Here is a 27,454-nt window from a genome sequence, read left to right as displayed (position 1 = left end):
AGTTGGCTTGTGGTGACTCATTTTTTCTGCCTCTCTTCATTTGAGAATATGACTCTTCCTATATGCAAGGAGAGCAATATTTGCTGCCTACTATAGTAGAAATGGACCCATAGAAAATGTCTTATTGTTTGGATCTGTTATGAATGGTTGGCACTTGGACTCGAGATACTATTTAGCACACATTCAGATATTTTAATTTTTGTCAGGCAGTATATTAGCTGGGGCCAATGACACAGCAGGCAGGTTTGGATACTGTTAGCTTTCTATGTCTCTTCTTGGACAACAACAGTAAAGGAGTCCAAAATATATATATAGTTTTGCAGGTTGTTTGGCGCAATGTGGAATAAGCGTGTATCTTGTATATTTAAGACTGCAGCACGTGTCCCCAGCGCTATGAAGCAATTTACTGACTGATTTCTAGTTGTACTTTCCTGCAAGGTAAACTCATGTCAACAACTTCACCCAGATACATGAGAGGATTTGTAAATCTCATTTCATTGTGTTTCTAGGGTGCCTAATCTGTTACACAAATATTTCACCCATCGACATTAATCAATTTCACGGCATGATTCGAGTAAAACTAGCATTTTACTGCACAGTGCGTGAAACAGCTTTTGCTGAGAAGTGTTATGGTTAATGTAAATGCAGTTGGCAGTTTTTTTGGTGTCTAGTACTAACCAGCAGCCACAAAATAATAAAATCTAACGATGAGTCTTAATGGGTGTGCCGGTATTTGCTAACTGAGGTTGTGCCACTTTCGTCTGTGTGGGGCTAGGCGAGTGGGCAGTAGCGCGCCTGACGGCCAAGGAGAGAACTACTGTGCAGTTTAGAGCGTTTAAGATGGCGGTAAGCGGGTGTGTAAGCAACTATTAGACACAAGGAGGCAAGAACAGAGTGTCTGCCTCCAATAAAATGTGTTTTACTGGTTTTGTTTCCTGCATATTTCTGTATTTGTTTCCCCCAATGGAACTAGAGTAGTGTAAGGTAATACTGATGGGTTGCAATGATGCAAGTACCTGTAGGTGTTTGGAACGAACGTCAGGTATAAATAGCAGTGTCAGGCGCTAGGTAGTTAATCTTTGCGCAGTGGCAATATCGTAACCAATGAAGCATAACTGAGGTGCGATTATTGCTAGTTGAAAACTTTTACCAATACCCCGCCAGAGAGACGTGCAATACCGTCTCTATGGCAATTTTTGGAAGCCTCTGAGGGGGTGTAAGTCTCATGGAAACAATGCTTCAAGCTGTGTTTATCTGTGAAGTCATTGTGCACTTGTGGAAGTGTTTGGCTGATGGTTGTTAGGGACAATGTACACAGACCAGTCTGTGTTCACTGATGAATTGTGTACATGTGTTTGGGAGCTGGTGAGAAACATTCTCCTCAGTGTAAGATGTTGTGCAACTGCTATGTGTGAATAAAGATGCCAATGTGGACAGTTGAAATGTGGTTCTGTCTAGCGGCAATTCTTGCTCCATAGCATACTTGTAGTACACACATGCAGTGGTTACTGATAAATGTGGGATTTGACAAAACTTCTGTCACAATTTAGTGGAGGAGACTAGGGCAGTACAGTGAGAGTTGGTGAGTGTGTGGGAGGCAGGTGTTGTACTTAAATAATTTTCACAGCATTGCCAGTGTTATAATTTGTGTTTGTGTCCTGATCATTAGATGCATGTTTGATCCTTGCTGTGTGTACACCTTGATAATTAGAACTTATGACCATGGAACTGCTGTTGATAATATTAGGCAATGAGTTTGTTGACTTGAGATGATTGATGTGTTAGGCTGCACAGTGCCTAGTAAGAGCACTCACATTGATGACAGTGTCCTATCTGGTGTGTGTTACATGAAACAGGAAGAACTGTAATGTTGTGCAAGGGGTTGCCTCATTTTGAGAATACATACATGTTCTGTAGTGTGCAGAGCAGAGGGATTGAAAGAAAGGTAAGGGCTAGTAGCTATTTGGATGGTAGCTAATGCAGTCCCTGATGTTGAGGTTTTGTTGAACCTTTATTTATCCTACATGTTTCATCTAAGGGCTACTGGTGGAAAATCTCCCTCATGCAGTGATAACAGTGATTGCGCAGTAGAATTTGGTTGGCTGCAGCCATGGCATTTCCTTTTTGAACAGTGTGATTAGTGCATTTCTTGGTGTATTCCTTGAACTGTGTATTTGCTGTGGAAATGTGACAGATAATACAGTGTGATAGTTTAAATGGGATGGCGAGCTTAATGAGGGTCCAGTGTGCTATGAGAATGTATTGCATGTGGAATACTGAAGGGAGGGAACCAATGCTTGTGGGGTAAATTTTGTGACTGTATCTGTGAATATAAATCAAAGAATGCAATGAAAAACACAGTGGTAGAGCAAGTGTAGGTGAGAATTGTAGCAGGAGTCTTACATTCTTTGAGAGCAGAAGCAGTTGGCTTGTGGTGACTCATTTTTTCTGCCTCTCTTCATTTGAGAATATGACTCTTCCTATATGCAAGGAGAGCAATATTTGCTGCCTACTATAGTAGAAATGGACCCATAGAAAATGTCTTATTGTTTGGATCTGTTATGAATGGTTGGCACTTGGACTCGAGATACTATTTAGCACACATTCAGATATTTTAATTTTTGTCAGGCAGTATATTAGCTGGGGCCAATGACACAGCAGGCAGGTTTGGATACTGTTAGCTTTCTATGTCTCTTCTTGGACAACAACAGTAAAGGAGTCCAAAATATATATATAGTTTTGCAGGTTGTTTGGCGCAATGTGGAATAAGCGTGTATCTTGTATATTTAAGACTGCAGCACGTGTCCCCAGCGCTATGAAGCAATTTACTGACTGATTTCTAGTTGTACTTTCCTGCAAGGTAAACTCATGTCAACAACTTCACCCAGATACATGAGAGGATTTGTAAATCTCATTTCATTGTGTTTCTAGGGTGCCTAATCTGTTACACAAATATTTCACCCATCGACATTAATCAATTTCACGGCATGATTCGAGTAAAACTAGCATTTTACTGCACAGTGCGTGAAACAGCTTTTGCTGAGAAGTGTTATGGTTAATGTAAATGCAGTTGGCAGTTTTTTTGGTGTCTAGTACTAACCAGCAGCCACAAAATAATAAAATCTAACGATGAGTCTTAATGGGTGTGCCGGTATTTGCTAACTGAGGTTGTGCCACTTTCGTCTGTGTGGGGCTAGGCGAGTGGGCAGTAGCGCGCCTGACGGCCAAGGAGAGAACTACTGTGCAGTTTAGAGCGTTTAAGATGGCGGTAAGCGGGTGTGTAAGCAACTATTAGACACAAGGAGGCAAGAACAGAGTGTCTGCCTCCAATAAAATGTGTTTTACTGGTTTTGTTTCCTGCATATTTCTGTATTTGTTTCCCCCAATGGAACTAGAGTAGTGTAAGGTAATACTGATGGGTTGCAATGATGCAAGTACCTGTAGGTGTTTGGAACGAACGTCAGGTATAAATAGCAGTGTCAGGCGCTAGGTAGTTAATCTTTGCGCAGTGGCAATATCGTAACCAATGAAGCATAACTGAGGTGCGATTATTGCTAGTTGAAAACTTTTACCAATACCCCGCCAGAGAGACGTGCAATACCGTCTCTATGGCAATTTTTGGAAGCCTCTGAGGGGGTGTAAGTCTCATGGAAACAATGCTTCAAGCTGTGTTTATCTGTGAAGTCATTGTGCACTTGTGGAAGTGTTTGGCTGATGGTTGTTAGGGACAATGTACACAGACCAGTCTGTGTTCACTGATGAATTGTGTACATGTGTTTGGGAGCTGGTGAGAAACATTCTCCTCAGTGTAAGATGTTGTGCAACTGCTATGTGTGAATAAAGATGCCAATGTGGACAGTTGAAATGTGGTTCTGTCTAGCGGCAATTCTTGCTCCATAGCATACTTGTGGTACACACATGCAGTGGTTACTGATAAATGTAGGATTTGACAAAACTTCTGTCACAATTTAGTGGAGGAGACTAGGGCAGTACAGTGAGAGTTGGTGAGTGTGTGGGAGGCAGGTGTTGTACTTAAATCATTTTCACAGCACTGCCAGTGTTATATTTTGTGTTTGTGTCCTGATCATTAGATGCATGTTTGATCCTTGCTGTGTGTACACCTTGATAATTAGAACTTATGACCATGGAACTGCTGTTGATAATATTAGGCAATGAGTTTGTTGACTTGAGATGATTGATGTGTTAGGCTGCACAGTGCCTAGTAAGAGCACTCACATTGATGACAGTGTCCTATCTGGTGTGTGTTACATGAAACAGGAAGAACTGTAATGTTGTGCAAGGGGTTGCCTCATTTTGAGAATACATACATGTTCTGTTCTGTAGTGTGCAGAGCAGAGGGATTGAAAGAAAGGTAAGGGCTAGTAGCTATTTGGATGGTAGCTAATGCAGTCCCTGATGTTGAGGTTTTGTTGAACCTTTATTTATCCTACATGTTTCATCTAAGGGCTACTGGTGGAAAATCTCCCTCATGCAGTGATAACAGTGATTGCGCAGTAGAATTTGGTTGGCTGCAGCCATGGCATTTCCTTTTTGAACAGTGTGATTAGTGCATTTCTTGGTGTATTCCTTGAACTGTGTATTTGCTGTGGAAATGTGACAGATAATACAGTGTGATAGTTTAAATGGGATGGCGAGCTTAATGAGGGTCCAGTGTGCTATGAGAATGTATTGCATGTGGAATACTGAAGGGAGGGAACCAATGCTTGTGGGGTAAATTTTGTGACTGTATCTGTGAATATAAATCAAAGAATGCAATGAAAAACACAGTGGTAGAGCAAGTGTAGGTGAGAATTGTAGCAGGAGTCTTACATTCTTTGAGAGCAGAAGCAGTTGGCTTGTGGTGACTCATTTTTTCTGCCTCTCTTCATTTGAGAATATGACTCTTCCTATATGCAAGGAGAGCAATATTTGCTGCCTACTATAGTAGAAATGGACCCATAGAAAATGTCTTATTGTTTGGATCTGTTATGAATGGTTGGCACTTGGACTCGAGATACTATTTAGCACACATTCAGATATTTTAATTTTTGTCAGGCAGTATATTAGCTGGGGCCAATGACACAGCAGGCAGGTTTGGATACTGTTAGCTTTCTATGTCTCTTCTTGGACAACAACAGTAAAGGAGTCCAAAATATATATATAGTTTTGCAGGTTGTTTGGCGCAATGTGGAATAAGCGTGTATCTTGTATATTTAAGACTGCAGCACGTGTCCCCAGCGCTATGAAGCAATTTACTGACTGATTTCTAGTTGTACTTTCCTGCAAGGTAAACTCATGTCAACAACTTCACCCAGATACATGAGAGGATTTGTAAATCTCATTTCATTGTGTTTCTAGGGTGCCTAATCTGTTACACAAATATTTCACCCATCGACATTAATCAATTTCACGGCATGATTCGAGTAAAACTAGCATTTTACTGCACAGTGCGTGAAACAGCTTTTGCTGAGAAGTGTTATGGTTAATGTAAATGCAGTTGGCAGTTTTTTTGGTGTCTAGTACTAACCAGCAGCCACAAAATAATAAAATCTAACGATGAGTCTTAATGGGTGTGCCGGTATTTGCTAACTGAGGTTGTGCCACTTTCGTCTGTGTGGGGCTAGGCGAGTGGGCAGTAGCGCGCCTGACGGCCAAGGAGAGAACTACTGTGCAGTTTAGAGCGTTTAAGATGGCGGTAAGCGGGTGTGTAAGCAACTATTAGACACAAGGAGGCAAGAACAGAGTGTCTGCCTCCAATAAAATGTGTTTTACTGGTTTTGTTTCCTGCATATTTCTGTATTTGTTTCCCCCAATGGAACTAGAGTAGTGTAAGGTAATACTGATGGGTTGCAATGATGCAAGTACCTGTAGGTGTTTGGAACGAACGTCAGGTATAAATAGCAGTGTCAGGCGCTAGGTAGTTACCCACCGTGTGGATGCCTTCCTTCTGAACGAAACCTTTCTTCAGCCCCACCACACCGTCCACACCTCGCCCTACCTCCTTCACCGGTCTGACAATCCACTCCAGATAGCGCGTGGCGGAGTTGCCATTGGCCACCACCGCCAGATCCCTGTCCGGCTCCAACCCCTCCTTCCTGACCCCACAGAACACTTGATCCTTAGTCTCTTCTTCCCCGGCCTTACCCTTACCTGTGCCACCATCTATGTCCGCCCCGCTGCACCTATTCCTTTCGACTTCCTTTCCCACATCGACCGTACCTTCTCCTCCTACGTGATCGCCGCCGACCTTAACATCCATAGTCGTTCTGCCGCCCAGTTAAGGCGGTGGCATCGGTTCCTTGCCACCCTCCAAGGCGACGTCCTTCCAATTCCCCAACACACCCGCCCTGAATCCAATACCACTCCCGATGTCGTCCTAGCCTCCCCCACCCTGCTTGGCCGCATAGCGGTGGACGTCCTTGATCCCATTGGCAGTGACCATCTCCCTGTCCTCCTCACTGTATCAGACGGTCGTCGCCCCCGTCCCGACCCGCGCCATGACCCTCCCCCGAAATATGTCCATGACTACTCCCGTGCCAACTGGAATGCCTACCGGGACTCCCTTGCTCTCCAGGTCGATAGCCACCCCCTCACCTACCACCAACCTGATGACGTTACCCGTGCTGCCTCCTTTCTCCAGCAGACCTTGTCTGAGGCCGTGGAGGCCCACGTCCCTACCATTGCCATCCATCCGCACCGCCCCACCTTACCCCCACAGGCCGTCCTTCTCCTGCGTGAATCCCGCCGGCTCTACCGTGCCTTCCTTCACACACGTGACCAGGACACTCTACGACGCCACCGGCAACTACAGCGACACATCAGGAACTTACTCACGGCAAAGAAACGCCGGGACTGGCGACAGACATGCACCCGTCTTAATGCCACCTTACCTATCAACTCGTCCAAGTACTGGTCAGCCTTCCGCCGCCTTACCGGATCTAAACCCTCTCCCTACTACCCCCTCCTTCATGATGACCACCCCTTCCCTGATGCCCTTAGTAAGGCCAACCATTTCGCCTCCTACCTCTCCGATATCCTTACCATCCCTGACGATCCCCAGTTCGATTATTCCCTCTTTCCTGATGTCCGTGATCGAACTGATACCTCTGTCCCCCCGCTTGCTCCTGGCTTCCAGTACTTGGACAACATCACACACACAGAACTAAATACCCCAATCACCACTCAAGATATCATTGCTACACTTCGCCCTAAACGCAACACTGCTCCCGGTCACGATCGTGTTACTTACCGTCACCTCCGTGAAGCTCCTGCCTCCTTCCTCTCCACATTGGCCAGGCTCTACAATGTGGTCCTGTCCACCGGCTACTACCCCGACCTGTGGAAAACCTCCCGGATCCTGATGTTCCTCAAGCCCGACAAACCGCCTTCCGCTGTCTCCTCCTACCGTCCCATCAGCCTTACCTCGGTCTTCAGCAAGGTCCTGGAATCCATTCTTACCCGCCGCCTACACAAGCACCTTCACCAACACCGCCTCCTCCCCCCTACCCAATGTGGCTTTCGGCCGTCCTTCTCAGCCGATGACCTCCTCCTTCACCTCACTCACCTCCTCTCCGAACAACTCAATTCCCGTCGTTCCGCCATCTTCCTTTCCCTCGACCTCGAACGCGCATATGACCGTGTGTGGCATTCCGGTCTCCTTTTCAAGCTCCAAACCTTTGCTCTTCCTCTCAACTATGTCCGTCTGGTCGCTTCCTTCCTTTCCCACCGTCCTTCCTATGTCACCATCCACAACACTGATTCCTACACCTTCTACCCCTCCGCCGGTGTGCCCCAAGGTTCCGTCCTTTCCCCTCTTCTCTACCTCCTTTACACGGCAGACATGCCTCCACCTGCACCTCCCCTACACCTTCTCCAGTACGCCGATGACACTGCCTTCCTTGCCCTCGCTCCCACCCTGCAACGCTCCCAGCACCTTCTCCAATCCTATCTTGACCGGTTCACCACTTGGTGTAACCAGTGGTTGCTCAAGGTCAATCCTTCCAAGACCCAGGCGATCATTGTAGGCAAAACCACTCGTTCCTTCCGTCTCCTTGATTTCTATCTTACTATTTATGGCCGTCCCATCACCCTCACACCTACTCTCAAGTACCTTGGTGTCACCCTCGACCGTCGCCTCTCCTGGAACCCACATCTCCGGACGATCCAAGCCAAGGCACGCTCCCGCCTCCGCCTCCTTAAGCTCCTTTCTGGCCGTACATGGGGTCTGGACCCTTCCACCATCCTCTACACCTACAAGTCCCTCATCCGTCCTATCCTTTGCTATGCTCATCCCGCCTGGATCTCTGCCCCTCCTACCTTCTACAAGTCCATTCAGATCCTAGAACGCCATGCGCTCCGCCTCGCCTATCGCATCCGTCTCCCTTCCCCCACGCGGATCCTCTATGACCTGATTCCCTTCCCGCACCTCCTCCTTTTCCTCGAACGGTTACGGATCCTCTACACCTCCCGCAAGCTTGATCCTCCACACCCTCTTGTCTCTCCCATCCTCTCCCACCCCAACCCGCTGCCGCGCCTGCATTCCTATATCCCACCTGCTCTCCATCTTTACACCCTCCACACCCTCTCCCTCGGTGGCTTCCGTCAACTCCCCCTCCCTGATGATGCCCTCCTCCCCTCCATCTACCCCTCCTACCAACTTTGAGCCTTACCTTCCCTCTCCTCTCCTTTTCCTGTGGGCACCCTCTCTCCCTTCTCTCCCTCCCTCCCCTCCCCTTTCTCCTTGGGCTTCCACTCCCCCTACCCTCCCCCTTCTCCTCCATCCCTCTCCTCCACTGGCATCTTCCCCTCCCCCTCTCTCTCCTCTTCCCCACACCTTTTCCCCTTGGCAGGCCACGACTCTGCTGTCTTCCATCAGTTACTTTCATCGTCCTACGCCGAAGACCATCGCATGTGTTTGTGCCTCGACTCTCCTGCAGTGTGTTTGTGTTTCGTCGTTTGTGCTCCGCTGGTTCACGTGTGGCCATCTGCCATCTGCGTTTGTGCACCGTGTTTCTCCGCTTTTATCCATTGTGCTACGCACGTGACCGACTCCGTTTTAACTCTGTTTTGTCTACTGTTTGTACCCCGCCGTCTTGATTGTTTTTATATCTCACTCATCTCTGTTCTGTGTATACTCTGAGGCCGAAGAGCGGCATACTTGGTCCGCTGCCGGCCTACCTGTTTGTCACAGGTATTAAAATCACAATAAAGGAAAAAAAAAAAAAAAAAAAAAAAAGCTAGGTAGTTAATCTTTGCGCAGTGGCAATATCGTAACCAATGAAGCATAACTGAGGTGCGATTATTGCTAGTTGAAAACTTTTACCAATACCCCGCCAGAGAGACGTGCAATACCGTCTCTATGGCAATTTTTGGAAGCCTCTGAGGGGGTGTAAGTCTCATGGAAACAATGCTTCAAGCTGTGTTTATCTGTGAAGTCATTGTGCACTTGTGGAAGTGTTTGGCTGATGGTTGTTAGGGACAATGTACACAGACCAGTCTGTGTTCACTGATGAATTGTGTACATGTGTTTGGGAGCTGGTGAGAAACATTCTCCTCAGTGTAAGATGTTGTGCAACTGCTATGTGTGAATAAAGATGCCAATGTGGACAGTTGAAATGTGGTTCTGTCTAGCGGCAATTCTTGCTCCATAGCATACTTGTGGTACACACATGCAGTGGTTACTGATAAATGTAGGATTTGACAAAACTTCTGTCACAATTTAGTGGAGGAGACTAGGGCAGTACAGTGAGAGTTGGTGAGTGTGTGGGAGGCAGGTGTTGTACTTAAATCATTTTCACAGCACTGCCAGTGTTATATTTTGTGTTTGTGTCCTGATCATTAGATGCATGTTTGATCCTTGCTGTGTGTACACCTTGATAATTAGAACTTATGACCATGGAACTGCTGTTGATAATATTAGGCAATGAGTTTGTTGACTTGAGATGATTGATGTGTTAGGCTGCACAGTGCCTAGTAAGAGCACTCACATTGATGACAGTGTCCTATCTGGTGTGTGTTACATGAAACAGGAAGAACTGTAATGTTGTGCAAGGGGTTGCCTCATTTTGAGAATACATACATGTTCTGTAGTGTGCAGAGCAGAGGGATTGAAAGAAAGGTAAGGGCTAGTAGCTATTTGGATGGTAGCTAATGCAGTCCCTGATGTTGAGGTTTTGTTGAACCTTTATTTATCCTACATGTTTCATCTAAGGGCTACTGGTGGAAAATCTCCCTCATGCAGTGATAACAGTGATTGCGCAGTAGAATTTGGTTGGCTGCAGCCATGGCATTTCCTTTTTGAACAGTGTGATTAGTGCATTTCTTGGTGTATTCCTTGAACTGTGTATTTGCTGTGGAAATGTGACAGATAATACAGTGTGATAGTTTAAATGGGATGGCGAGCTTAATGAGGGTCCAGTGTGCTATGAGAATGTATTGCATGTGGAATACTGAAGGGAGGGAACCAATGCTTGTGGGGTAAATTTTGTGACTGTATCTGTGAATATAAATCAAAGAATGCAATGAAAAACACAGTGGTAGAGCAAGTGTAGGTGAGAATTGTAGCAGGAGTCTTACATTCTTTGAGAGCAGAAGCAGTTGGCTTGTGGTGACTCATTTTTTCTGCCTCTCTTCATTTGAGAATATGACTCTTCCTATATGCAAGGAGAGCAATATTTGCTGCCTACTATAGTAGAAATGGACCCATAGAAAATGTCTTATTGTTTGGATCTGTTATGAATGGTTGGCACTTGGACTCGAGATACTATTTAGCACACATTCAGATATTTTAATTTTTGTCAGGCAGTATATTAGCTGGGGCCAATGACACAGCAGGCAGGTTTGGATACTGTTAGCTTTCTATGTCTCTTCTTGGACAACAACAGTAAAGGAGTCCAAAATATATATATAGTTTTGCAGGTTGTTTGGCGCAATGTGGAATAAGCGTGTATCTTGTATATTTAAGACTGCAGCACGTGTCCCCAGCGCTATGAAGCAATTTACTGACTGATTTCTAGTTGTACTTTCCTGCAAGGTAAACTCATGTCAACAACTTCACCCAGATACATGAGAGGATTTGTAAATCTCATTTCATTGTGTTTCTAGGGTGCCTAATCTGTTACACAAATATTTCACCCATCGACATTAATCAATTTCACGGCATGATTCGAGTAAAACTAGCATTTTACTGCACAGTGCGTGAAACAGCTTTTGCTGAGAAGTGTTATGGTTAATGTAAATGCAGTTGGCAGTTTTTTTGGTGTCTAGTACTAACCAGCAGCCACAAAATAATAAAATCTAACGATGAGTCTTAATGGGTGTGCCGGTATTTGCTAACTGAGGTTGTGCCACTTTCGTCTGTGTGGGGCTAGGCGAGTGGGCAGTAGCGCGCCTGACGGCCAAGGAGAGAACTACTGTGCAGTTTAGAGCGTTTAAGATGGCGGTAAGCGGGTGTGTAAGCAACTATTAGACACAAGGAGGCAAGAACAGAGTGTCTGCCTCCAATAAAATGTGTTTTACTGGTTTTGTTTCCTGCATATTTCTGTATTTGTTTCCCCCAATGGAACTAGAGTAGTGTAAGGTAATACTGATGGGTTGCAATGATGCAAGTACCTGTAGGTGTTTGGAACGAACGTCAGGTATAAATAGCAGTGTCAGGCGCTAGGTATCGGTTCCTTGCCACCCTCCAAGGCGACGTCCTTCCAATTCCCCAACACACCCGCCCTGAATCCAATACCACTCCCGATGTCGTCCTAGCCTCCCCCACCCTGCTTGGCCGCATAGCGGTGGACGTCCTTGATCCCATTGGCAGTGACCATCTCCCTGTCCTCCTCACTGTATCAGACGGTCGTCGCCCCCGTCCCGACCCGCGCCATGACCCTCCCCCGAAATATGTCCATGACTACTCCCGTGCCAACTGGAATGCCTACCGGGACTCCCTTGCTCTCCAGGTCGATAGCCACCCCCTCACCTACCACCAACCTGATGACGTTACCCGTGCTGCCTCCTTTCTCCAGCAGACCTTGTCTGAGGCCGTGGAGGCCCACGTCCCTACCATTGCCATCCATCCGCACCGCCCCACCTTACCCCCACAGGCCGTCCTTCTCCTGCGTGAATCCCGCCGGCTCTACCGTGCCTTCCTTCACACACGTGACCAGGACACACTACGACGCCACCGGCAACTACAGCGACACATCAGGAACTTACTCACGGCAAAGAAACGCCGGGACTGGCGACAGACATGCACCCGTCTTAATGCCACCTTACCTATCAACTCGTCCAAGTACTGGTCAGCCTTCCGCCGCCTTACCGGATCTAAACCCTCTCCCTACTACCCTCTCCTTCATGATGACCACCCCTTCCCTGATGCCCTTAGTAAGGCCAACCATTTCGCCTCCTACCTCTCCGATATCCTTACCATCCCTGACGATCCCCAGTTCGATTATTCCCTCTTTCCTGATGTCCGTGATCGAACTGATACCTCTGTCCCCCCGCTTGCTCCTGGCTTCCAGTACTTGGACAACATCACACACACAGAACTAAATACCCCAATCACCACTCAAGATATCATTGCTACACTTCGCCCTAAACGCAACACTGCTCCCGGTCACGATCGTGTTACTTACCGTCACCTCCGTGAAGCTCCTGCCTCCTTCCTCTCCACATTGGCCAGGCTCTACAATGTGGTCCTGTCCACCGGCTACTACCCCGACCTGTGGAAAACCTCCCGGATCCTGATGTTCCTCAAGCCCGACAAACCGCCTTCCGCTGTCTCCTCCTACCGTCCCATCAGCCTTACCTCGGTCTTCAGCAAGGTCCTGGAATCCATTCTTACCCGCCGCCTACACAAGCACCTTCACCAACACCGCCTCCTCCCCCCTACCCAATGTGGCTTTCGGCCGTCCTTCTCAGCCGATGACCTCCTCCTTCACCTCACTCACCTCCTCTCCGAACAACTCAATTCCCGTCGTTCCGCCATCTTCCTTTCCCTCGACCTCGAACGCGCATATGACCGTGTGTGGCATTCCGGTCTCCTTTTCAAGCTCCAAACCTTTGCTCTTCCTCTCAACTATGTCCGTCTGGTCGCTTCCTTCCTTTCCCACCGTCCTTCCTATGTCACCATCCACAACACTGATTCCTACACCTTCTACCCCTCCGCCGGTGTGCCCCAAGGTTCCGTCCTTTCCCCTCTTCTCTACCTCCTTTACACGGCAGACATGCCTCCACCTGCACCTCCCCTACACCTTCTCCAGTACGCCGATGACACTGCCTTCCTTGCCCTCGCTCCCACCCTGCAACGCTCCCAGCACCTTCTCCAATCCTATCTTGACCGGTTCACCACTTGGTGTAACCAGTGGTTGCTCAAGGTCAATCCTTCCAAGACCCAGGCGATCATTGTAGGCAAAACCACTCGTTCCTTCCGTCTCCTTGATTTCTATCTTACTATTTATGGCCGTCCCATCACCCTCACACCTACTCTCAAGTACCTTGGTGTCACCCTCGACCGTCGCCTCTCCTGGAACCCACATCTCCGGACGATCCAAGCCAAGGCACGCTCCCGCCTCCGCCTCCTTAAGCTCCTTTCTGGCCGTACATGGGGTCTGGACCCTTCCACCATCCTCTACACCTACAAGTCCCTCATCCGTCCTATCCTTTGCTATGCTCATCCCGCCTGGATCTCTGCCCCTCCTACCTTCTACAAGTCCATTCAGATCCTAGAACGCCATGCGCTCCGCCTCGCCTATCGCATCCGTCTCCCTTCCCCCACGCGGATCCTCTATGACCTGATTCCCTTCCCGCACCTCCTCCTTTTCCTCGAACGGTTACGGATCCTCTACACCTCCCGCAAGCTTGATCCTCCACACCCTCTTGTCTCTCCCATCCTCTCCCACCCCAACCCGCTGCCGCGCCTGCATTCCTATATCCCACCTGCTCTCCATCTTTACACCCTCCACACCCTCTCCCTCGGTGGCTTCCGTCAACTCCCCCTCCCTGATGATGCCCTCCTCCCCTCCATCTACCCCTCCTACCAACTTTGAGCCTTACCTTCCCTCTCCTCTCCTTTTCCTGTGGGCACCCTCTCTCCCTTCTCTCCCTCCCTCCCCTCCCCTTTCTCCTTGGGCTTCCACTCCCCCTACCCTCCCCTTTCTCCTCCATCCCTCTCCTCCACTGGCATCTTCCCCTCCCCCTCTCTCTCCTCTTCCCCACACCTTTTCCCCTTGGCAGGCCACGACTCTGCTGTCTTCCATCAGTTACTTTCATCGTCCTACGCCGAAGACCATCGCATGTGTTTGTGCCTCGACTCTCCTGCAGTGTGTTTGTGTTTCGTCGTTTGTGCTCCGCTGGTTCACGTGTGGCCATCTGCCATCTGCGTTTGTGCACCGTGTTTCTCCGCTTTTATCCATTGTGCTACGCACGTGACCGACTCCGTTTTAACTCTGTTTTGTCTACTGTTTGTACCCCGCCGTCTTGATTGTTTTTCTATCTCACTCATCTCTGTTCTGTGTATACTCTGAGGCCGAAGAGCGGCATACTTGGTCCGCTGCCGGCCTACCTGTTTGTCACAGGTATTAAAATCACAATAAAGGAAAAAAAAAAAAAAAAAAAAAAAAGCGCTAGGTAGTTAATCTTTGCGCAGTGGCAATATCGTAACCAATGAAGCATAACTGAGGTGCGATTATTGCTAGTTGAAAACTTTTACCAATACCCCGCCAGAGAGACGTGCAATACCGTCTCTATGGCAATTTTTGGAAGCCTCTGAGGGGGTGTAAGTCTCATGGAAACAATGCTTCAAGCTGTGTTTATCTGTGAAGTCATTGTGCACTTGTGGAAGTGTTTGGCTGATGGTTGTTAGGGACAATGTACACAGACCAGTCTGTGTTCACTGATGAATTGTGTACATGTGTTTGGGAGCTGGTGAGAAACATTCTCCTCAGTGTAAGATGTTGTGCAACTGCTATGTGTGAATAAAGATGCCAATGTGGACAGTTGAAATGTGGTTCTGTCTAGCGGCAATTCTTGCTCCATAGCATACTTGTGGTACACACATGCAGTGGTTACTGATAAATGTAGGATTTGACAAAACTTCTGTCACAATTTAGTGGAGGAGACTAGGGCAGTACAGTGAGAGTTGGTGAGTGTGTGGGAGGCAGGTGTTGTACTTAAATCATTTTCACAGCACTGCCAGTGTTATATTTTGTGTTTGTGTCCTGATCATTAGATGCATGTTTGATCCTTGCTGTGTGTACACCTTGATAATTAGAACTTATGACCATGGAACTGCTGTTGATAATATTAGGCAATGAGTTTGTTGACTTGAGATGATTGATGTGTTAGGCTGCACAGTGCCTAGTAAGAGCACTCACATTGATGACAGTGTCCTATCTGGTGTGTGTTACATGAAACAGGAAGAACTGTAATGTTGTGCAAGGGGTTGCCTCATTTTGAGAATACATACATGTTCTGTAGTGTGCAGAGCAGAGGGATTGAAAGAAAGGTAAGGGCTAGTAGCTATTTGGATGGTAGCTAATGCAGTCCCTGATGTTGAGGTTTTGTTGAACCTTTATTTATCCTACATGTTTCATCTAAGGGCTACTGGTGGAAAATCTCCCTCATGCAGTGATAACAGTGATTGCGCAGTAGAATTTGGTTGGCTGCAGCCATGGCATTTCCTTTTTGAACAGTGTGATTAGTGCATTTCTTGGTGTATTCCTTGAACTGTGTATTTGCTGTGGAAATGTGACAGATAATACAGTGTGATAGTTTAAATGGGATGGCGAGCTTAATGAGGGTCCAGTGTGCTATGAGAATGTATTGCATGTGGAATACTGAAGGGAGGGAACCAATGCTTGTGGGGTAAATTTTGTGACTGTATCTGTGAATATAAATCAAAGAATGCAATGAAAAACACAGTGGTAGAGCAAGTGTAGGTGAGAATTGTAGCAGGAGTCTTACATTCTTTGAGAGCAGAAGCAGTTGGCTTGTGGTGACTCATTTTTTCTGCCTCTCTTCATTTGAGAATATGACTCTTCCTATATGCAAGGAGAGCAATATTTGCTGCCTACTATAGTAGAAATGGACCCATAGAAAATGTCTTATTGTTTGGATCTGTTATGAATGGTTGGCACTTGGACTCGAGATACTATTTAGCACACATTCAGATATTTTAATTTTTGTCAGGCAGTATATTAGCTGGGGCCAATGACACAGCAGGCAGGTTTGGATACTGTTAGCTTTCTATGTCTCTTCTTGGACAACAACAGTAAAGGAGTCCAAAATATATATATAGTTTTGCAGGTTGTTTGGCGCAATGTGGAATAAGCGTGTATCTTGTATATTTAAGACTGCAGCACGTGTCCCCAGCGCTATGAAGCAATTTACTGACTGATTTCTAGTTGTACTTTCCTGCAAGGTAAACTCATGTCAACAACTTCACCCAGATACATGAGAGGATTTGTAAATCTCATTTCATTGTGTTTCTAGGGTGCCTAATCTGTTACACAAATATTTCACCCATCGACATTAATCAATTTCACGGCATGATTCGAGTAAAACTAGCATTTTACTGCACAGTGCGTGAAACAGCTTTTGCTGAGAAGTGTTATGGTTAATGTAAATGCAGTTGGCAGTTTTTTTGGTGTCTAGTACTAACCAGCAGCCACAAAATAATAAAATCTAACGATGAGTCTTAATGGGTGTGCCGGTATTTGCTAACTGAGGTTGTGCCACTTTCGTCTGTGTGGGGCTAGGCGAGTGGGCAGTAGCGCGCCTGACGGCCAAGGAGAGAACTACTGTGCAGTTTAGAGCGTTTAAGATGGCGGTAAGCGGGTGTGTAAGCAACTATTAGACACAAGGAGGCAAGAACAGAGTGTCTGCCTCCAATAAAATGTGTTTTACTGGTTTTGTTTCCTGCATATTTCTGTATTTGTTTCCCCCAATGGAACTAGAGTAGTGTAAGGTAATACTGATGGGTTGCAATGATGCAAGTACCTGTAGGTGTTTGGAACGAACGTCAGGTATAAATAGCAGTGTCAGGCGCTAGGTAGTTAATCTTTGCGCAGTGGCAATATCGTAACCAATGAAGCATAACTGAGGTGCGATTATTGCTAGTTGAAAACTTTTACCAATACCCCGCCAGAGAGACGTGCAATACCGTCTCTATGGCAATTTTTGGAAGCCTCTGAGGGGGTGTAAGTCTCATGGAAACAATGCTTCAAGCTGTGTTTATCTGTGAAGTCATTGTGCACTTGTGGAAGTGTTTGGCTGATGGTTGTTAGGGACAATGTACACAGACCAGTCTGTGTTCACTGATGAATTGTGTACATGTGTTTGGGAGCTGGTGAGAAACATTCTCCTCAGTGTAAGATGTTGTGCAACTGCTATGTGTGAATAAAGATGCCAATGTGGACAGTTGAAATGTGGTTCTGTCTAGCGGCAATTCTTGCTCCATAGCATACTTGTGGTACACACATGCAGTGGTTACTGATAAATGTAGGATTTGACAAAACTTCTGTCACAATTTAGTGGAGGAGACTAGGGCAGTACAGTGAGAGTTGGTGAGTGTGTGGGAGGCAGGTGTTGTACTTAAATCATTTTCACAGCACTGCCAGTGTTATATTTTGTGTTTGTGTCCTGATCATTAGATGCATGTTTGATCCTTGCTGTGTGTACACCTTGATAATTAGAACTTATGACCATGGAACTGCTGTTGATAATATTAGGCAATGAGTTTGTTGACTTGAGATGATTGATGTGTTAGGCTGCACAGTGCCTAGTAAGAGCACTCACATTGATGACAGTGTCCTATCTGGTGTGTGTTACATGAAACAGGAAGAACTGTAATGTTGTGCAAGGGGTTGCCTCATTTTGAGAATACATACATGTTCTGTAGTGTGCAGAGCAGAGGGATTGAAAGAAAGGTAAGGGCTAGTAGCTATTTGGATGGTAGCTAATGCAGTCCCTGATGTTGATTTTTTTTTTTTTTTTTTTCCTTTATTGTGATTTTAATACCTGTGACAAACAGGTAGGCCGGCAGCGGACCAAGTACGCCGCTCTTCGGCCTCAGAGTATACACAGAACAGAGATGAGTGAGATATAAAAACAATCAAGACGGCGGGGTACAAACAGTAGACAAAACAGAGTTAAAACGGAGTCGGTCACGTGCGGAGCACAATGGATAAAAGCGGAGAAACACGGTGCACAAACGCAGATGGCAGATGGCCACACGTGAACCAGCGGAGCACAAACGACGAAACACAAACACACTGCAGGAGAGTCGAGGCACAAACACATGCGATGGTCTTCGGCGTAGGACGATGAAAGTAACTGATGGAAGACAGCAGAGTCGTGGCCTGCCAAGGGGAAAAGGTGTGGGGAAGAGGAGAGAGAGGGGGAGGGGAAGATGCCAGTGGAGGAGAGGGATGGAGGAGAAGGGGGAGGGTAGGGGGAGTGGAAGCCCAAGGAGAAAGGGGAGGGGAGGGAGGGAGAGAAGGGAGAGAGGGTGCCCACAGGAAAAGGAGAGGAGAGGGAAGGTAAGGCTCAAAGTTGGTAGGAGGGGTAGATGGAGGGGAGGAGGGCATCATCAGGGAGGGGGAGTTGACGGAAGCCACCGAGGGAGAGGGTGTGGAGGGTGTAAAGATGGAGAGCAGGTGGGATATAGGAATGCAGGCGCGGCAGCGGGTTGGGGTGGGAGAGGATGGGAGAGACAAGAGGGTGTGGAGGATCAAGCTTGCGGGAGGTGTAGAGGATCCGTAACCGTTCGAGGAAAAGGAGGAGGTGCGGGAAGGGAATCAGGTCATAGAGGATCCGCGTGGGGGAAGGGAGACGGATGCGATAGGCGAGGCGGAGCGCATGGCGTTCTAGGATCTGAATGGACTTGTAGAAGGTAGGAGGGGCAGAGATCCAGGCGGGATGAGCATAGCAAAGGATAGGACGGATGAGGGACTTGTAGGTGTAGAGGATGGTGGAAGGGTCCAGACCCCATGTACGGCCAGAAAGGAGCTTAAGGAGGCGGAGGCGGGAGCGTGCCTTGGCTTGTATCGTCCGGAGATGTGGGTTCCAGGAGAGGCGACGGTCGAGGGTGACACCAAGGTACTTGAGAGTAGGTGTGAGGGTGATGGGACGGCCATAAATAGTAAGATAGAAATCAAGGAGACGGAAGGAACGAGTGGTTTTGCCTACAATGATCGCCTGGGTCTTGGAAGGATTGACCTTGAGCAACCACTGGTTACACCAAGTGGTGAACCGGTCAAGATAGGATTGGAGAAGGCGCTGGGAGCGTTGCAGGGTGGGAGCGAGGGCAAGGAAGGCAGTGTCATCGGCGTACTGGAGAAGGTGTAGGGGAGGTGCAGGTGGAGGCATGTCTGCCGTGTAAAGGAGGTAGAGAAGAGGGGAAAGGACGGAACCTTGGGGCACACCGGCGGAGGGGTAGAAGGTGTAGGAATCAGTGTTGTGGATGGTGACATAGGAAGGACGGTGGGAAAGGAAGGAAGCGACCAGACGGACATAGTTGAGAGGAAGAGCAAAGGTTTGGAGCTTGAAAAGGAGACCGGAATGCCACACACGGTCATATGCGCGTTCGAGGTCGAGGGAAAGGAAGATGGCGGAACGACGGGAATTGAGTTGTTCGGAGAGGAGGTGAGTGAGGTGAAGGAGGAGGTCATCGGCTGAGAAGGACGGCCGAAAGCCACATTGGGTAGGGGGGAGGAGGCGGTGTTGGTGAAGGTGCTTGTGTAGGCGGCGGGTAAGAATGGATTCCAGGACCTTGCTGAAGACCGAGGTAAGGCTGATGGGACGGTAGGAGGAGACAGCGGAAGGCGGTTTGTCGGGCTTGAGGAACATCAGGATCCGGGAGGTTTTCCACAGGTCGGGGTAGTAGCCGGTGGACAGGACCACATTGTAGAGCCTGGCCAATGTGGAGAGGAAGGAGGCAGGAGCTTCACGGAGGTGACGGTAAGTAACACGATCGTGACCGGGAGCAGTGTTGCGTTTAGGGCGAAGTGTAGCAATGATATCTTGAGTGGTGATTGGGGTATTTAGTTCTGTGTGTGTGATGTTGTCCAAGTACTGGAAGCCAGGAGCAAGCGGGGGGACAGAGGTATCAGTTCGATCACGGACATCAGGAAAGAGGGAATAATCGAACTGGGGATCGTCAGGGATGGTAAGGATATCGGAGAGGTAGGAGGCGAAATGGTTGGCCTTACTAAGGGCATCAGGGAAGGGGTGGTCATCATGAAGGAGAGGGTAGTAGGGAGAGGGTTTAGATCCGGTAAGGCGGCGGAAGGCTGACCAGTACTTGGACGAGTTGATAGGTAAGGTGGCATTAAGACGGGTGCATGTCTGTCGCCAGTCCCGGCGTTTCTTTGCCGTGAGTAAGTTCCTGATGTGTCGCTGTAGTTGCCGGTGGCGTCGTAGTGTGTCCTGGTCACGTGTGTGAAGGAAGGCACGGTAGAGCCGGCGGGATTCACGCAGGAGAAGGACGGCCTGTGGGGGTAAGGTGGGGCGGTGCGGATGGATGGCAATGGTAGGGACGTGGGCCTCCACGGCCTCAGACAAGGTCTGCTGGAGAAAGGAGGCAGCACGGGTAACGTCATCAGGTTGGTGGTAGGTGAGGGGGTGGCTATCGACCTGGAGAGCAAGGGAGTCCCGGTAGGCATTCCAGTTGGCACGGGAGTAGTCATGGACATATTTCGGGGGAGGGTCATGGCGCGGGTCGGGACGGGGGCGACGACCGTCTGATACAGTGAGGAGGACAGGGAGATGGTCACTGCCAATGGGATCAAGGACGTCCACCGCTATGCGGCCAAGCAGGGTGGGGGAGGCTAGGACGACATCGGGAGTGGTATTGGATTCAGGGCGGGTGTGTTGGGGAATTGGAAGGACGTCGCCTTGGAGGGTGGCAAGGAACCGATGCCACCGCCGTAACTGGGCGGCAGAACGACTATGGATGTTAAGGTCGGCGGCGATCACGTAGGAGGAGAAGGTACGGTCGATGTGGGAAAGGAAGTCGAAAGGAATAGGTGCAGCGGGGCGGACATAGATGGTGGCACAGGTAAGGGTAAGGCCGGGGAAGAAGAGACTAAGGATCAAGTGTTCTGTGGGGTCAGGAAGGAGGGGTTGGAGCCGGACAGGGATCTGGCGGTGGTGGCCAATGGCAACTCCGCCACGCGCTATCTGGAGTGGATTGTCAGACCGGTGAAGGAGGTAGGGCGAGGTGTGGACGGTGTGGTGGGGCTGAAGAAAGGTTTCGTTCAGAAGGAAGGCATCCACACGGTGGGTCGTAAGGGTATGCATAAGGAGGTGCTTGTTGGTGGGAAGGGAGCGGATGTTATTGAACAGGATACGGTGCTGTCGTGCCATAATGGGAATTTAAACGAGGGTGTCGAGACGGGAGAAGGTGAAATGGGCCTGGTTGTGGGAATAGGTGGCGTAGGTGTTGAGGTGGAACACGGAACGGGCAGCGAGGGAAATCTGGTGGAGGGTGTGGGGACGCTGAAAGGGATGGACGTTCTGGAGCACTATTGTGACGAACCTGATGATGTCCTCTGCGGTGGGGGGAGGACGGAGGGAATTGCCAGGAGGGGTGGGGTCATCCAAAGGGCGGAGAGGAACAGTGAGTTCAGGAGCGGATGGAGGAGGTCGAGCCTTGCATTTCTGGGAGTAGGTAGGGTGTTGGAGGTTGCAGGTATTGCAGGAGGGAGGAGACTGAAGGTTGGGGCACTGCCGGAGGAAGTGCGCTTGCTTACAATGCGGGCAGACTGGGGCCTCGCGGCACTCTGATGTTGGGTGTGCGTTATAACGCAGACACCTCTGGCAGCGAATGGATTGTGGTGGGGAGCGGGAGGGGTCAACCTTATACCGGCGGTAGAAGAGGAGGGCACCCTCCTTAAGGAGATGGTCGATGGAGGGAGCGTGTTCGGAGAAAACTCGCATAAGGCGAGTGGGGCCCGCAGAGTTGAAAATGCGGCGAACAGCTCGCACCTCCAGGTACGGGTGGGCCTTCAACTCCGCCAGCACCTCTTCCTCCGTGATCGTCGGGCTAAGCCGAGTGATCACGGCGGTGAGGGTCGGCGGGCGACGTGGGGGTTGGGGTTGACGGGGGGAGGAAGGGGAAGGAGCAGGGGCAAGGGAGGCATTAGGTCCAAATCGGGTGAGAGGAATTCGGGAGAGGATGTCGGAGTGTAGGGTAGGGCTTGGGGAGGTGATCAAGACAGAGTCCCTACGGGGGGTAAGAAGGGAGATGGGGGCTGTAGGGAAGTATTGGCGGAGGAGCAAGGTCAGGTTGCGGGCCTCCAGGAGAGAGGGATCAGGACGGGAGAGGAGATACTTGTAGGAGGGGGAGTTAGAAGAGGAAGTAGAGGGGGCTGGAGGGGAGACATCCATGGCATCTAGGGGTGGGGGAGGGGGAAGATGCTGGGACTTCTTGGGTGCAGAGGAGGCGGGGGTGCCACTGGGACGCTTAACAGCGGGGACAGGATGGGAGGAGGTGGGGGGCACAGGAGTGACGGGGAGATGACGGGAAGCGGCAGGTCCCGGTGTCGGTGCTGGTGCTGGTGCTGCTGTTGGTGCTGCTGTTGGTGCTGCTGCTGGTTGTGGCGCTGCTGCAGGTGGTGGTGCTGGCGCCGGCGATGGTGCGGCATGGGTCGTAGCCCGACGAGACACAACCCTGGCAGGGGCCGCATGAGTGGTGTGGGGGAGTGGGGGAAAGGGGTCGTGTGTGGAGGCTTGGGGAGAAGGAGCAGGGGATGGGGCGACAAAGGGAGCTGGGGTGGGAAGGGTGAGGAGGGGCGGGATATAGTAGGACGGGGGCGACTGAGCACACCAAGTAAGAGTAGTGGCAGCGAGGGAGGGCGTCGTATAGACGATGGCGGTGGTAGTGGCGGTGGTGGTGGGGGTGGTCATGATGGCAGTAAGGAAAACTGGAAACACAGAAAAGAAGAATGGGGACAGACAAGGGACAAAGTCAGGAACAGATTACAGATGACAGATGAGAGACGTAAGGAGCGAAAGGATGAAGGCAAAGACGAAGACGAGAATAGCGACGACAACGAAAGCAGGAGAGGAAGACGAAGCACTGGGTCCTGGCGGCGGCGGCGGCGGCGGCGGCGGCGGGGGCCGGAAGCTGCGGCGGCGGCGGCGGCGGCGGCGGCGGCGGGGGCCGGAAGCTGCGGCGGCGGCGGCGGCGGCGGCGGCTGGGTCCGGAAGCTGCGGCTGGGTCCGGCGACGACTGCTACTGCAAAACTGGCGGCACTGGAAACTGCTGCTGCTGCTGCTGCTGCTGCTGGCGGTTCCGGAACTGCGACTGCGACTGCGACTGCGACTGCGACTGCGACTGCGACTTCTGCGAAGCCCTAACACTTCGATACGTAGCAGTACTCTGCAAGGTATCGAAGGGCGGAACTCTTCCGAGGTCCGCCGAAGAATGCCTGATGTTGAGGTTTTGTTGAACCTTTATTTATCCTACATGTTTCATCTAAGGGCTACTGGTGGAAAATCTCCCTCATGCAGTGATAACAGTGATTGCGCAGTAGAATTTGGTTGGCTGCAGCCATGGCATTTCCTTTTTGAACAGTGTGATTAGTGCATTTCTTGGTGTATTCCTTGAACTGTGTATTTGCTGTGGAAATGTGACAGATAATACAGTGTGATAGTTAAAATGGGATGGCGAGCTTAATGAGGGTCCAGTGTGCTATGAGAATGTATTGCATGTGGAATACTGAAGGGAGGGAACCAATGCTTGTGGGGTAAATTTTGTGACTGTATCTGTGAATATAAATCAAAGAATGCAATGAAAAACACAGTGGTAGAGCAAGTGTAGGTGAGAATTGTAGCAGGAGTCTTACATTCTTTGAGAGCAGAAGCAGTTGGCTTGTGGTGACTCATTTTTTCTGCCTCTCTTCATTTGAGAATATGACTCTTCCTATATGCAAGGAGAGCAATATTTGCTGCCTACTATAGTAGAAATGGACCCATAGAAAATGTCTTATTGTTTGGATCTGTTATGAATGGTTGGCACTTGGACTCGAGATACTATTTAGCACACATTCAGATATTTTAATTTTTGTCAGGCAGTATATTAGCTGGGGCCAATGACACAGCAGGCAGGTTTGGATACTGTTAGCTTTCTATGTCTCTTCTTGGACAACAACAGTAAAGGAGTCCAAAATATATATATAGTTTTGCAGGTTGTTTGGCGCAATGTGGAATAAGCGTGTATCTTGTATATTTAAGACTGCAGCACGTGTCCCCAGCGCTATGAAGCAATTTACTGACTGATTTCTAGTTGTACTTTCCTGCAAGGTAAACTCATGTCAACAACTTCACCCAGATACATGAGAGGATTTGTAAATCTCATTTCATTGTGTTTCTAGGGTGCCTAATCTGTTACACAAATATTTCACCCATCGACATTAATCAATTTCACGGCATGATTCGAGTAAAACTAGCATTTTACTGCACAGTGCGTGAAACAGCTTTTGCTGAGAAGTGTTATGGTTAATGTAAATGCAGTTGGCAGTTTTTTTGGTGTCTAGTACTAACCAGCAGCCACAAAATAATAAAATCTAACGATGAGTCTTAATGGGTGTGCCGGTATTTGCTAACTGAGGTTGTGCCACTTTCGTCTGTGTGGGGCTAGGCGAGTGGGCAGTAGCGCGCCTGACGGCCAAGGAGAGAACTACTGTGCAGTTTAGAGCGTTTAAGATGGCGGTAAGCGGGTGTGTAAGCAACTATTAGACACAAGGAGGCAAGAACAGAGTGTCTGCCTCCAATAAAATGTGTTTTACTGGTTTTGTTTCCTGCATATTTCTGTATTTGTTTCCCCCAATGGAACTAGAGTAGTGTAAGGTAATACTGATGGGTTGCAATGATGCAAGTACCTGTAGGTGTTTGGAACGAACGTCAGGTATAAATAGCAGTGTCAGGCGCTAGGTAGTTAATCTTTGCGCAGTGGCAATATCGTAACCAATGAAGCATAACTGAGGTGCGATTATTGCTAGTTGAAAACTTTTACCAATACCCCGCCAGAGAGACGTGCAATACCGTCTCTATGGCAATTTTTGGAAGCCTCTGAGGGGGTGTAAGTCTCATGGAAACAATGCTTCAAGCTGTGTTTATCTGTGAAGTCATTGTGCACTTGTGGAAGTGTTTGGCTGATGGTTGTTAGGGACAATGTACACAGACCAGTCTGTGTTCACTGATGAATTGTGTACATGTGTTTGGGAGCTGGTGAGAAACATTCTCCTCAGTGTAAGATGTTGTGCAACTGCTATGTGTGAATAAAGATGCCAATGTGGACAGTTGAAATGTGGTTCTGTCTAGCGGCAATTCTTGCTCCATAGCATACTTGTGGTACACACATGCAGTGGTTACTGATAAATGTAGGATTTGACAAAACTTCTGTCACAATTTAGTGGAGGAGACTAGGGCAGTACAGTGAGAGTTGGTGAGTGTGTGGGAGGCAGGTGTTGTACTTAAATCATTTTCACAGCACTGCCAGTGTTATATTTTGTGTTTGTGTCCTGATCATTAGATGCATGTTTGATCCTTGCTGTGTGTACACCTTGATAATTAGAACTTATGACCATGGAACTGCTGTTGATAATATTAGGCAATGAGTTTGTTGACTTGAGATGATTGATGTGTTAGGCTGCACAGTGCCTAGTAAGAGCACTCACATTGATGACAGTGTCCTATCTGGTGTGTGTTACATGAAACAGGAAGAACTGTAATGTTGTGCAAGGGGTTGCCTCATTTTGAGAATACATACATGTTCTGTAGTGTGCAGAGCAGAGGGATTGAAAGAAAGGTAAGGGCTAGTAGCTATTTGGATGGTAGCTAATGCAGTCCCTGATGTTGAGGTTTTGTTGAACCTTTATTTATCCTACATGTTTCATCTAAGGGCTACTGGTGGAAAATCTCCCTCATGCAGTGATAACAGTGATTGCGCAGTAGAATTTGGTTGGCTGCAGCCATGGCATTTCCTTTTTGAACAGTGTGATTAGTGCATTTCTTGGTGTATTCCTTGAACTGTGTATTTGCTGTGGAAATGTGACAGATAATACAGTGTGATAGTTAAAATGGGATGGCGAGCTTAATGAGGGTCCAGTGTGCTATGAGAATGTATTGCATGTGGAATACTGAAGGGAGGGAACCAATGCTTGTGGGGTAAATTTTGTGACTGTATCTGTGAATATAAATCAAAGAATGCAATGAAAAACACAGTGGTAGAGCAAGTGTAGGTGAGAATTGTAGCAGGAGTCTTACATTCTTTGAGAGCAGAAGCAGTTGGCTTGTGGTGACTCATTTTTTCTGCCTCTCTTCATTTGAGAATATGACTCTTCCTATATGCAAGGAGAGCAATATTTGCTGCCTACTATAGTAGAAATGGACCCATAGAAAATGTCTTATTGTTTGGATCTGTTATGAATGGTTGGCACTTGGACTCGAGATACTATTTAGCACACATTCAGATATTTTAATTTTTGTCAGGCAGTATATTAGCTGGGGCCAATGACACAGCAGGCAGGTTTGGATACTGTTAGCTTTCTATGTCTCTTCTTGGACAACAACAGTAAAGGAGTCCAAAATATATATATAGTTTTGCAGGTTGTTTGGCGCAATGTGGAATAAGCGTGTATCTTGTATATTTAAGACTGCAGCACGTGTCCCCAGCGCTATGAAGCAATTTACTGACTGATTTCTAGTTGTACTTTCCTGCAAGGTAAACTCATGTCAACAACTTCACCCAGATACATGAGAGGATTTGTAAATCTCATTTCATTGTGTTTCTAGGGTGCCTAATCTGTTACACAAATATTTCACCCATCGACATTAATCAATTTCACGGCATGATTCGAGTAAAACTAGCATTTTACTGCACAGTGCGTGAAACAGCTTTTGCTGAGAAGTGTTATGGTTAATGTAAATGCAGTTGGCAGTTTTTTTGGTGTCTAGTACTAACCAGCAGCCACAAAATAATAAAATCTAACGATGAGTCTTAATGGGTGTGCCGGTATTTGCTAACTGAGGTTGTGCCACTTTCGTCTGTGTGGGGCTAGGCGAGTGGGCAGTAGCGCGCCTGACGGCCAAGGAGAGAACTACTGTGCAGTTTAGAGCGTTTAAGATGGCGGTAAGCGGGTGTGTAAGCAACTATTAGACACAAGGAGGCAAGAACAGAGTGTCTGCCTCCAATAAAATGTGTTTTACTGGTTTTGTTTCCTGCATATTTCTGTATTTGTTTCCCCCAATGGAACTAGAGTAGTGTAAGGTAATACTGATGGGTTGCAATGATGCAAGTACCTGTAGGTGTTTGGAACGAACGTCAGGTATAAATAGCAGTGTCAGGCGCTAGGTAGTCCATTCTTCGGCGGACCTCGGAAGAGTTCCGCCCTTCGATACCTTGCAGAGTACTGCTACGTATCGAAGTGTTAGGGCTTCGCAGAAGTCGCAGTCGCAGTCG

The 27,454-nt window shown here is 48.3% G+C and overlaps 6 non-coding genes across 6 annotated transcripts; all 6 read left to right on the top strand.

Annotated features, from left to right (window-relative positions):
• The first annotated feature begins 1,075 nt into the window (after window positions 1–1,075).
• On the top strand, window positions 1,076–1,215 carry LOC126292398 (U4 spliceosomal RNA). Its single transcript, XR_007552135.1, has one exon. It is a non-coding gene; the product is annotated as a U4 spliceosomal RNA (small nuclear RNA).
• A 2,282-nt stretch (window positions 1,216–3,497) lies between these two features.
• Window positions 3,498–3,637, top strand: LOC126292397 (U4 spliceosomal RNA). The gene has a single exon (XR_007552134.1). It is a non-coding gene; the product is annotated as a U4 spliceosomal RNA (small nuclear RNA).
• Window positions 3,638–9,247: 5,610 nt separating this feature from the next.
• Window positions 9,248–9,387, top strand: LOC126292396 (U4 spliceosomal RNA). The gene has a single exon (XR_007552133.1). It is a non-coding gene; the product is annotated as a U4 spliceosomal RNA (small nuclear RNA).
• Window positions 9,388–14,623: 5,236 nt separating this feature from the next.
• Window positions 14,624–14,763, top strand: LOC126292395 (U4 spliceosomal RNA). The gene has a single exon (XR_007552132.1). It is a non-coding gene; the product is annotated as a U4 spliceosomal RNA (small nuclear RNA).
• A 2,282-nt stretch (window positions 14,764–17,045) lies between these two features.
• Window positions 17,046–17,185, top strand: LOC126292394 (U4 spliceosomal RNA). Its single transcript, XR_007552131.1, has one exon. It is a non-coding gene; the product is annotated as a U4 spliceosomal RNA (small nuclear RNA).
• Window positions 17,186–24,931: 7,746 nt separating this feature from the next.
• LOC126292393 (U4 spliceosomal RNA) lies at window positions 24,932–25,071 on the top strand. The gene has a single exon (XR_007552130.1). It is a non-coding gene; the product is annotated as a U4 spliceosomal RNA (small nuclear RNA).
• Window positions 25,072–27,454: the final 2,383 nt, after the last annotated feature.

This window comes from Schistocerca gregaria, chromosome 9 (assembly GCF_023897955.1).
Source record: "Schistocerca gregaria isolate iqSchGreg1 chromosome 9, iqSchGreg1.2, whole genome shotgun sequence".
NCBI classification, from domain to species: Eukaryota; Metazoa; Arthropoda; class Insecta; order Orthoptera; family Acrididae; genus Schistocerca; species Schistocerca gregaria.
The sequence above is the reverse complement of the archived record's forward strand: the minus strand, read 5'-3'. Positions and strand labels throughout refer to the sequence as shown.